This window comes from Antedon mediterranea, chromosome 8 (assembly GCF_964355755.1).
Source record: "Antedon mediterranea chromosome 8, ecAntMedi1.1, whole genome shotgun sequence".
Classification (NCBI taxonomy): domain Eukaryota; kingdom Metazoa; phylum Echinodermata; class Crinoidea; order Comatulida; family Antedonidae; genus Antedon; species Antedon mediterranea.
The window spans coordinates 27,309,783-27,322,870 of record NC_092677.1 but is presented as its reverse complement, the minus strand read 5'-3'; the positions used below and the strand labels follow the sequence as shown (position 1 = coordinate 27,322,870).

The 13,088-nt window shown below is 35.5% G+C and overlaps 1 protein-coding gene across 2 annotated transcripts in view; it reads right to left on the bottom strand.

Moving 5' to 3' along the window:
* LOC140056387 (SID1 transmembrane family member 1-like) overlaps positions 1-13,088 on the bottom strand; it is a 77,004-nt gene that overhangs the window by 12,021 nt on the left and 51,895 nt on the right. The gene's annotated exons all lie outside the window — the stretch shown is intronic.

Genomic DNA, 13,088 nt, shown 5'->3' with positions numbered 1-13,088 from the left:
TAAAATGATTCAGACAAGATATGTGAAGAAGTATTGCTCTCACACCCATCCTTTTGGGAGAATCTGGATGGCCCTTGCTTCCTGTAATATATAATCATTATATAAAATTCAAAGGAAAATTAAAGAAACCCATCAAGCGCTCAAAAACTGATGGAAATATTTGGCAATGTGCGAAAGAAGATATTTGTAGAAATGGAAAATGCTCACCATTTTTTAGAAAGATTCAAGAAATTTTATTGCTCTACTTTAAACTGGAAATTCGTTTTGCTTGGAATAAATAAAAAATCAAAAGGCAATGTCAAAATAGTCTTTATAGGCCTACAGTACGTTAGGAGATTATATTATTATTACTATTTAATATTTTGACCCATATTGCCTAGCTTGTGACAACGATTACCCCTTTTGAGGAGCAACTAACCCTGTCTACAAATTCTGGCTACGAGCATGATTATTAAATAAAGATATTAATTATGTTGTAGATTTCTAAAAGCAGATAGTATTACAAATCAGTCAGCAAATGTCCAGCAGGAGTGGAAACATAATCAACTACAGGAAACGAACATTTTATTTTGCTGAACATTACGGACTCAAGAGGTTAATCGATTGATGCATTTTAGGATTGCTACCGTACTGAACGATGCTCACACCTGCTCCAAACTGAGAATCACTGAAGAATTTTAAACGATTTTGACAAGGGAACGCTCATAAAATTCAACGAGGAGACAACACAGTGACTCAAATGTTCCGATAGCAAAGGAAAAAAACCCATTGAACTCAATAAGCAACTTAAGCATAAGTTTATATAGCATGAGTCAGTGTTATATATATCTGGATGTTCAAGATAGGGTCTTGGTGGGGTGTGGGCTTCAAATGACATCCACCATATGTAACATGTTGAAAAAACACGGAAAGTATAATTAGCCAAATTGCTTCCTCCTGGCCTGGCTTTCATTACCAATTATTTACAATTTGGTTTTTTTGTGATCAATAAATTATAATATATAAAAAAGAAATATTAGGGGGACACATTTAAGTAATGTGTGTGCACACTGAATAGGGGTAATATGTAAATATATTGTATCTCACTCATTTCAAAGGACATGTAAAAGTTTCAATAATAATTCAGTTGAAGACCTATTTCATTTTCATAAATTATGTCAACTATTAATCTATCAAATGTATTATATAAATGCTTACATTTTGCTTTTGAAAGAACACATCCCTATTTATCAATGCACCAATAATGTATTAACTTTTATGTACATATTCAGGGCCATTCTAAACTTTCTATTATTTAAAAGTTGAAGATAGCCAGGTCTCGGGTCCATTCTATTGTCGCCACAGATTGATATCTTCATCAGTACTTCTATGAATGGATGATTAGGTGGGAACACGAACGCTAGTTGATCATACCCAGTACCGTTTTGATCGTACGATTAATCGGGAAACCGCCTCACGACGTATATGAATAAATTCCACATAAAAGTGGCAGAATGAAGTATTAACATTGGTGTCACTCAGTGTATAGTTAAGTTTTAATAAACCTTCAATAGAATTCTATTTTGTAGATTGCAATGCAAATAGGCAAATACGTGTAAATAAACTGAATACATCAACACAGTGAAGCCTTCAACAGGTGCTATAGTAATAGCACAATAATGCAGCAAAGTGCTTTAAATTATTAATAAAAATGACATATTATTATTATTTAAAAGAAATAAAAATTGGCAGGAAAGTGATTATCTACCAATCGATGCACACATCCTGCAATGTATACATACAATATGATGAATCACCTCTGCTAACCACCCATAACACCATTTGTGTAGGTTAACAGTCTCCTATGTATGATTATGTATTATCAAATGACATAGATGCTACAAGAAGCTTAGAGGGGCTCTGCTAACCACCCATAACACCATTTGTGTAGGTTAACAGTCTCCTATGTATGATTATGTATTATCAAATGACATAGATGCTACAAGAAGCTTAGAGGGGCTCTGCTAACCACCCATAACACCATTTGTGTAGGTTAACAGTCTCCTATGTATGATTATGTATTATCAAACGACATAGATGCTACAAGAAGCTTAGAGGGCCTCTGCTAACCACCCATAACACCATTTGTGTAGGTTAACAGTCTCCTATGTATGATTATGTATTATCAAATGACATAGATGCTACAAGAAGCTTAGAGGGGCTCTGCTAACCACCCATAACACCATTTGTGTAGCTTAACAGTCTCCTATGTATGATTAGGTATTATCAAATGACATAGATGCTACAAGAAGCTTAGAGGGGCTCTGCTAACCACCCATAACACCATTTGTGTAGCTTAACAGTCTCCTATGTATGATTAGGTATTATCAAATGACATAGATGCTACAAGAAGCTTAGAGGGGCTCTGCTAACCACCCATAACACCATTTGTGTAGGTTAACAGTCTCCTATGTATGATTAGGTATTATCAAATGACATAGATGCTACAAGAAGCTTAGAGGGGCTCTGCTAACCACCCATAACACCATTTGTGTAGCTTAACAGTCTCCTATGTATGATTAGGTATTATCAAATGACATAGATGCTACAAGAAGCTTAGAGGAGCTCTGCTAACCACCCATAACACCATTTGTGTAGCTTAACAGTCTCCTATGTATGATTAGGTATTATCAAATGACATAGATTCTACAAGAAGCTTAGAGGAGCTCTGCTAACCACCCATAACACCATTTGTGTAGCTTAACAGTCTCCTATGTATGATTAGGTATTATCAAATGACATAGATGCTACAAGAAGCTTAGAGAACCTCTGCTAACCACCCATAACACCATTTGTGTAGCTTAACAGTCTCCTATGTATGATTATGTATTATCAAATGACATAGATGCTACAAGAAGCTTAGAGGGCCTCTGCTAACCACCCATAACACCATTTGTGTAGCTTAACAGTCTCCTATGTATGATTATGTATTATCAAATGACATAGATGCTACAAGAAGCTTAGAGGGCCTCTGCTAACCACCCATAACACCATTTGTGTAGGTTAACAGTCTCCTATGTATGATTATGTATTATCAAATGACATAGATGCTACAAGAAGCTTAGAGGGCCTCTGCTAACCACCCATAACACCATTTGTGTAGGTTAACAGTCTCCTATGTATGATTATGTATTATCAAATGACATAGATGCTACAAGAAGCTTAGAGGGGCTCTGCTAACCACCCATAACACCATTTGTGTAGCTTAACAGTCTCCTATGTATGATTAGGTATTATCAAATGACATAGATGCTACAAGAAGCTTAGAGGGGCTCTGCTAACCACCCATAACACCATTTGTGTAGCTTAACAGTCTCCTATGTATGATTAGGTATTATCAAATGACATAGATGCTACAAGAAGCTTAGAGGGGCTCTGCTAACCACCCATAACACCATTTGTGTAGGTTAACAGTCTCCTATGTATGATTAGGTATTATCAAATGACATAGATGCTACAAGAAGCTTAGAGGGGCTCTGCTAACCACCCATAACACCATTTGTGTAGCTTAACAGTCTCCTATGTATGATTAGGTATTATCAAATGACATAGATGCTACAAGAAGCTTAGAGGAGCTCTGCTAACCACCCATAACACCATTTGTGTAGCTTAACAGTCTCCTATGTATGATTAGGTATTATCAAATGACATAGATGCTACAAGAAGCTTAGAGGAGCTCTGCTAACCACCCATAACACCATTTGTGTAGCTTAACAGTCTCCTATGTATGATTAGGTATTATCAAATGACATAGATGCTACAAGAAGCTTAGAGAACCTCTGCTAACCACCCATAACACCATTTGTGTAGCTTAACAGTCTCCTATGTATGATTATGTATTATCAAATGACATAGATGCTACAAGAAGCTTAGAGGGCCTCTGCTAACCACCCATAACACCATTTGTGTAGCTTAACAGTCTCCTATGTATGATTATGTATTATCAAATGACATAGATGCTACAAGAAGCTTAGAGGGCCTCTGCTAACCACCCATAACACCATTTGTGTAGGTTAACAGTCTCCTATGTATGATTATGTATTATCAAATGACATAGATGCTACAAGAAGCTTAGAGGGCCTCTGCTAACCACCCATAACACCATTTGTGTAGGTTAACAGTCTCCTATGTATGATTATGTATTATCAAATGATATAGATGCTACAAGAAGCTTAGAGGGGCTCTGCTAACCACCCATAACACCATTTGTGTAGGTTAACAGTCTCCTATGTATGATTATGTATTATCAAATGACATAGATGCTACAAGAAGCTTAGAGGGGCTCTGCTAACCACCCATAACACCATTTGTGTAGGTTAACAGTCTCCTATGTATGATTATGTATTATCAAATGACATAGATGCTACAAGAAGCTTAGAGGGCCTCTGCTAACCACCCATAACACCATTTGTGTAGGTTAACAGTCTCCTATGTATGATTATGTATTATCAAATGACATAGATGCTACAAGAAGCTTAGAGGGGCTCTGCTAACCACCCATAACACCATTTGTGTAGCTTAACAGTCTCCTATGTATGATTAGGTATTATCAAATGACATAGATGCTACAAGAAGCTTAGAGGGGCTCTGCTAACCACCCATAACACCATTTGTGTAGCTTAACAGTCTCCTATGTATGATTAGGTATTATCAAATGACATAGATGCTACAAGAAGCTTAGAGGGGCTCTGCTAACCACCCATAACACCATTTGTGTAGGTTAACAGTCTCCTATGTATGATTAGGTATTATCAAATGACATAGATGCTACAAGAAGCTTAGAGGGGCTCTGCTAACCACCCATAACACCATTTGTGTAGCTTAACAGTCTCCTATGTATGATTAGGTATTATCAAATGACATAGATGCTACAAGAAGCTTAGAGGAGCTCTGCTAACCACCCATAACACCATTTGTGTAGCTTAACAGTCTCCTATGTATGATTAGGTATTATCAAATGACATAGATGCTACAAGAAGCTTAGAGAACCTCTGCTAACCACCCATAACACCATTTGTGTAGCTTAACAGTCTCCTATGTATGATTATGTATTATCAAATGACATAGATGCTACAAGAAGCTTAGAGGGCCTCTGCTAACCACCCATAACACCATTTGTGTAGCTTAACAGTCTCCTATGTATGATTATGTATTATCAAATGACATAGATGCTACAAGAAGCTTAGAGGGCCTCTGCTAACCACCCATAACACCATTTGTGTAGGTTAACAGTCTCCTATGTATGATTATGTATTATCAAATGACATAGATGCTACAAGAAGCTTAGAGGGCCTCTGCTAACCACCCATAACACCATTTGTGTAGGTTAACAGTCTCCTATGTATGATTATGTATTATCAAATGACATAGATGCTACAAGAAGCTTAGAGGGGCTCTGCTAACCACCCATAACACCATTTGTGTAGCTTAACAGTCTCCTATGTATGATTAGGTATTATCAAATGACATAGATGCTACAAGAAGCTTAGAGGGGCTCTGCTAACCACCCATAACACCATTTGTGTAGCTTAACAGTCTCCTATGTATGATTAGGTATTATCAAATGACATAGATGCTACAAGAAGCTTAGAGGGGCTCTGCTAACCACCCATAACACCATTTGTGTAGGTTAACAGTCTCCTATGTATGATTAGGTATTATCAAATGACATAGATGCTACAAGAAGCTTAGAGGGGCTCTGCTAACCACCCATAACACCATTTGTGTAGCTTAACAGTCTCCTATGTATGATTAGGTATTATCAAATGACATAGATGCTACAAGAAGCTTAGAGGAGCTCTGCTAACCACCCATAACACCATTTGTGTAGCTTAACAGTCTCCTATGTATGATTAGGTATTATCAAATGACATAGATGCTACAAGAAGCTTAGAGGAGCTCTGCTAACCACCCATAACACCATTTGTGTAGCTTAACAGTCTCCTATGTATGATTAGGTATTATCAAATGACATAGATGCTACAAGAAGCTTAGAGAACCTCTGCTAACCACCCATAACACCATTTGTGTAGCTTAACAGTCTCCTATGTATGATTATGTATTATCAAATGACATAGATGCTACAAGAAGCTTAGAGGGCCTCTGCTAACCACCCATAACACCATTTGTGTAGCTTAACAGTCTCCTATGTATGATTATGTATTATCAAATGACATAGATGCTACAAGAAGCTTAGAGGGCCTCTGCTAACCACCCATAACACCATTTGTGTAGGTTAACAGTCTCCTATGTATGATTATGTATTATCAAATGACATAGATGCTACAAGAAGCTTAGAGGGCCTCTGCTAACCACCCATAACACCATTTGTGTAGGTTAACAGTCTCCTATGTATGATTATGTATTATCAAATGATATAGATGCTACAAGAAGCTTAGAGGGGCTCTGCTAACCACCCATAACACCATTTGTGTAGGTTAACAGTCTCCTATGTATGATTATGTATTATCAAATGACATAGATGCTACAAGAAGCTTAGAGGGGCTCTGCTAACCACCCATAACACCATTTGTGTAGGTTAACAGTCTCCTATGTATGATTATGTATTATCAAATGACATAGATGCTACAAGAAGCTTAGAGGGCCTCTGCTAACCACCCATAACACCATTTGTGTAGGTTAACAGTCTCCTATGTATGATTATGTATTATCAAATGACATAGATGCTACAAGAAGCTTAGAGGGGCTCTGCTAACCACCCATAACACCATTTGTGTAGCTTAACAGTCTCCTATGTATGATTAGGTATTATCAAATGACATAGATGCTACAAGAAGCTTAGAGGGGCTCTGCTAACCACCCATAACACCATTTGTGTAGCTTAACAGTCTCCTATGTATGATTAGGTATTATCAAATGACATAGATGCTACAAGAAGCTTAGAGGGGCTCTGCTAACCACCCATAACACCATTTGTGTAGGTTAACAGTCTCCTATGTATGATTAGGTATTATCAAATGACATAGATGCTACAAGAAGCTTAGAGGGGCTCTGCTAACCACCCATAACACCATTTGTGTAGCTTAACAGTCTCCTATGTATGATTAGGTATTATCAAATGACATAGATGCTACAAGAAGCTTAGAGGAGCTCTGCTAACCACCCATAACACCATTTGTGTAGCTTAACAGTCTCCTATGTATGATTAGGTATTATCAAATGACATAGATTCTACAAGAAGCTTAGAGGAGCTCTGCTAACCACCCATAACACCATTTGTGTAGGTTAACAGTCTCCTATGTATGATTATGTATTATCAAATGACATAGATGCTACAAGAAGCTTAGAGGGGCTCTGCTAACCACCCATAACACCATTTGTGTAGGTTAACAGTCTCCTATGTATGATTATGTATTATCAAATGACATAGATGCTACAAGAAGCTTAGAGGGGCTCTGCTAACCACCCATAACACCATTTGTGTAGGTTAACAGTCTCCTATGTATGATTATGTATTATCAAATGACATAGATGCTACAAGAAGCTTAGAGGGGCTCTGCTAACCACCCATAACACCATTTGTGTAGCTTAACAGTCTCCTATGTATGATTATGTATTATCAAATGACATAGATGCTACAAGAAGCTTAGAGGGGCTCTGCTAACCACCATTTGTGAGTAGGTTTACCATCTCCCCTGTATGAATGTAATTATCAAGTATTTATCATTATCTCATTCATCATAAATGGCATGGATGTAGTTATAAAAAGCTTAGTGGACAGCCACAACAGAATTAATTTTTATCACCCTAATCTGTATACATTTAAAATATGACTCAATCTTTAGATATGTTCCACCCCTCACAAAATGTTGACCTACCTAACTTAATCTTACACTATCTCTCCTTGAACCCCCAGTCCCCCTCCCCAGACTTTACATCCCCTCCCATGAGACTTAGTGACCCCTGATCATAAAATGACTCAAATGGATATCAACAAACTGTAAAAATACAAGCTAAAATCAGGAATTCTTCTCTGCTAAAAATGATTTGATAAACAAAAAACATGTTTATACCCCCATTGTTCCTATGTCCACGAGACCTTGTCCCCATGTCCATAAGACCCTGTTCCTATTCCCACGAGGCCCTGTCCTACCCCACGAGACCTTGTTCCTATACATCCAGGCCCATGGGCTATAGTAATTGAGTTTATTTTTGGCATCCATAGCGGACGACGAAATTCATTTACTTATCTTGTATATTTTTATGGCTTAATAAATAAATGAATGAAATACATATTTCTGAAATGTTCATACACTTAAGAATGACTAATGCTAACATCCACACATACTGCACACCCAATTAATATACCAAGAATCCCATCATGACACCCCTTCACACGTCCCCCTTTTCATCTGATTCCTCTCAGGAGGGCAAACATGATTCACAACCCCTACTAGACTCAATGTCCTTACAGATGTTAGCCCCTCCTTGAAATAATAATAATCAAGGAAGTAGTGATTTGAATAAGATTAATGAGCCTGTATCGTAATGATTCTCACCCAACTGCACCAATTCAAATACAACTACTGTAAACCTATATTATTAAAGTACACACCTATAGTTATTTTAATATAAATCCAAAAGAAAATTACTGAAAAAATGAAAATGCTGTAAGTATTAGTGGCTGGAGGTACAAATAAAAAGCGAAAAAAACTAAATCAAAACGATAAAGTAAAACAGTCGGTAAGAAATTGCAGAGCTTTCTACCCTTCCTCAGTGCAAGTTCTTTTAATATAGTTAGTTACACTCCAACCAAAAAGTAAATATGATAGCTTCTTTCCGCTCAATAAAGTTAGTAGAAAATATAGAGATTAAAGAAGTATTGAACCCCAAAAAGGAAATAATACATAAAGATTTTAAAAATAGTAGGAAAATGATTAATACATTTTCACTTCCACCGTACAACCACCTGGCGCTAATAATTAAAGTATCGTGTTCTAAAATGAAAATAGAAATAAAACCACCGACAGTCACAACTTGACATCTTAGTACGCCAATTCTTAAACCTGTTTCCTACAAGATGAATGAACAAGTTTTACCTTGGTTGTTATCTAACATTAAGTCCCCAGAGAGACCGAGAGAAACGTCTTAGAAAATTATGACTTATAGGTACTCAAATCAACATGGTTATCAATCATTAATAAAAACGATGGAAAAAACAAATTAATTTGATTGTGAAGAATGTTGTACAAGGTACATAAACAGATGCAAAGATGTGAATGTTGATTTGAATTCATGTAAACAAATGTTACAATACAGCAGCTGTTTGGATGCACTAAAGTAGTGTGAATACAGCCTTACATTATTCAAGGCCTGTTCACACTACGAAATGTTGTACAAGGAACATGAACAGATGCAAAGATGTAAATGTTGATTTGAATTCATGTGAACAAATGTCACAATACAGCAGCTGCTTTAATGCACAGTAAAATAGTGTGAATACAGCCTTACATTATTTAAGACCTGTTCATACTACGGAATGATGATAAATCAGTCCTAGTAAAAACAGACATTTAAAGCAAAAAGTTACCAACCTTGCTAGTCCATCTTTCTACACCCTGTACTCTCAACTCAATTATCTTCATTGTTAAAAATATAATTGTCAAGTCATTTTTATTGTTTGTTTGATTCGAGCATTTGATCACAAGGATAAATGAGGTGCATAGCGCCGATGATGACAGACCTGGGGACGATGGGTGCCCATTTGACTCCTAACTTTGGAAATGTCTAGTCATATTCTTAAGAGTGTAAATGAAATAATCCAATAAGACTAAGCTCACTGACTTGTACCCTCATGGCCAAACAGCATAGCTATCATTATACCAATGCTCATCAACGCCAACAGCTAAATAGTTAATTATTATTTTAACCAAACAATATACAGCTTATAATCTTCATGGCCATCATATTATTCAAACATAATAATAATTTCAAAATGATTAAAAGTGTATTAAACCATTTAATACGTATCCTAGATCTATATTGACAATTATGAGACCTTGGTTAGGCTTTTTTTTAAGCTTCAAGGATTTTTAATTTATCCTCACAAATGTAGTAGTCACATACTGTAATGTACTAGTCACATACTGTAATGTAGTAGTCACATACTGTAATGTAGTAGTCACATACTGTAATGTAGTAGTCACATACTGTAATGTAGTAGTCACATACTGTAATCTGCATTATTATAATTATTCTTTAAAACATTATTACACGTAAGGAAAAAGAAAATTTTTATAACAAAAATCAAGCCCACAAAAGTTTACAAAACTGAATAACCCAGATTTGGTCAACTTTTCAAAGAGGGCAACATTTCCTGTCAAATATATTAATATGTAAATGGAAGATAACATCAAGCGCCAAATGATTTTATTTTTTTTCGCTCAAAATTACATCCTACGTGAAATGGAAACTAGAAATTGCTTTATTTAGTTTTGCCGCTGATTACTCGCACATGACAACCACATGTACAATTAAGCCGATAAATTAGAAAAAAAAAGGGACTGACTTCCCATAGAAGACACTGTGACAAGGTCTTGGAATGGGCAGTGACTCTACAAATTAATTAACTCTGACATCATTGGTAAAAGATTTAAGACTTCATTCTTAGTTTTATCATGGAGGTTTTCTACATGTCTACGGTAAATGGAATATTTAATTCTGCATTATGGTGAGATAATTTAAAACTATAATACCAGTATTAAAAACTTCATGATTCAAAAATATTAATAATTTCTTTTGTTTAAAAGGTAAAATGAAAGCTGATTTTAAAGATGGATCATTAATTACAATCTTGTTTCAATTTCTTTACATTTAAGAATATTTAAAGTGCTTCTGAAATTAGAAAGTTTTGTCAGCTTTGTACAGTACACCTAGGTAATATATTTCAGTTTCAATTTTGAATTTAAATATTCAAACAGATTTTAAACAATAAGTTGTGGGGCTAACATGCTTGCTTTCCAATCCCAAAGTCGGAGTTCAATCCTGATGGCAAGATACAACTGTAAAACAACTACACTCCACTCAAATGAGACTGGGCTTCTCCATCCTATAATTGACAAGTGGATGCAAATGAAAATAAAATGTTCTGCAACCTTATTCATGACATCACCTTAAACACTTCGGTGTCAATCAAGGACTTAACGAAAGTCGGAAAAGTTTTTGATAAAATCCGTAAAAACAGCAGCTGATATAAACTACTTACAAAATAAAAAATGTTAAGATTATTTTTGGAAATGTCATAACCTTGTTATCTTCTACAGTTTTTGACAAATTGTTCATGTTGAATCGGTTAAGTAGTTCGAATGTTAATAAGAATTAATCCTTTACACATGATTTGACATCACAAGATTGGCAGCACTTCAACCACACTTTCCTAATCACTTGGGACATATGCTTGCTCCTTTGAAAATTCTCTGAAGAAAAAGTTTTCTGATGAAAAAAGTTTTCTGAAGAAAAAACTAAAAAAGTTTTCTGAAGAACAGACTTTACTGAAGAAAAAACTTTTCTGAAGAAAAGACTTTACTGAAGAAAAGACTCTCCTGAAAAGGAAATTGGTAACTCTCCAAAATCTTTTCCTAAATACATTCAGAGAAATCCAGTTCTGAAAAAGTTGACTATTTTCATTTAAAAAAACAATAAACATTTAAAATGAGAAAAACAAAGAACTGTAGCAATAATTTAGCTTATGAGCACCTCAGAAATTTGAAGTAGAAAAAAATAACAATGATATACCCAACATCTCCAAACCAGATGCAAGATCTACAACTCTAATCTAATCTGATTATTAAGTCTCCGGGGAATTCTTAACCAATTAAGTAATAGTTTATCTTGTGTAAGCAGAAACTAGAAGTAGGTTTCACACCTAGATCATGTCGGATATTTCTGGTTTCTGACAGGTGATTGGATGAAAACCATCAAAACGAGATGTCAATCAATCAAAAGCGTGCTGAGTTTTTAATTTGGTAAACCAATTTCAAAACATGCACATCACACTTTTAAAACTATTTACTCTAGTTGACAGCGGGGTGGTTCGAAATTATGGAGGTGGACATTGGGACAGAGAACATTGGGGAGGATTGCCACTAAGGAAGGAGACATTTAGGGAGAAGAGCATTGGAAAGAGAGAGGACATTGGGGATGGAGGACATTGGGGCTGGGTTGACATTATGGAGGTGGATATTGAGATGAAGAGAACATTGAGATGATGCCAATTTAGTGAGAAGACTAGACAGTGTGGAGGTTGAAGGAGAATATTATAAAGAGAGAGGAGAAAGGGAAAGGATTGAGTGGGTTGAAATTAGGGAGAAGACATTGGGTAAGTAGGAAGATATTAGGGAAGGTAGGCAGATGTTGACAATAGGTTTCCCATGAATCTAAGATATACAAAGTTGCAGACCTTTTTTGATTATCTATTTACTATCTTATTTACACACATCTATTTTAGAATTTTTACTACTAAAAAGATACAATTTCAATCATACGGATGACATCATAAAGTAGGTGTGGTTTACTTTAAGCCACACCTACTTAATGTCTACACCACTTTTAGACAGATACCATACATAAGTAAGGATGTTTTAATTAAACAAAAAAAGTGAAAAACAACAAGTGGACGCCTTGACTTTTATATCATATCTATTTCAGGTAATATCAATAATAATCAAGATGCTTAATTGATATGCATCAGATAACGACTTAATGAGAACGTGTCGCACTCAGGCAGAAGAAAACCTGGTTTACCGTATTAGGAAACAGGTGTACATTAACTCTGATCTAATATACATAATAGCTACTACGTATAATTATACAGATTTATTGGTTGGTGTATGATTTTCTTCTTGTAATTCTTCATCAACAAATATGTTGATTTCTAAATTAGTTTTATATGTTTATTAGTATTGAAGCTGAACCTGAATAGAACTTCTTACTATTCATTATAAGAACGTATAAAGTTTTAAGTTTAATGGATATATTAATATTAGTTCTCATATTAATACAATTTCATTAAAACTATCAAGAGTGGTCGG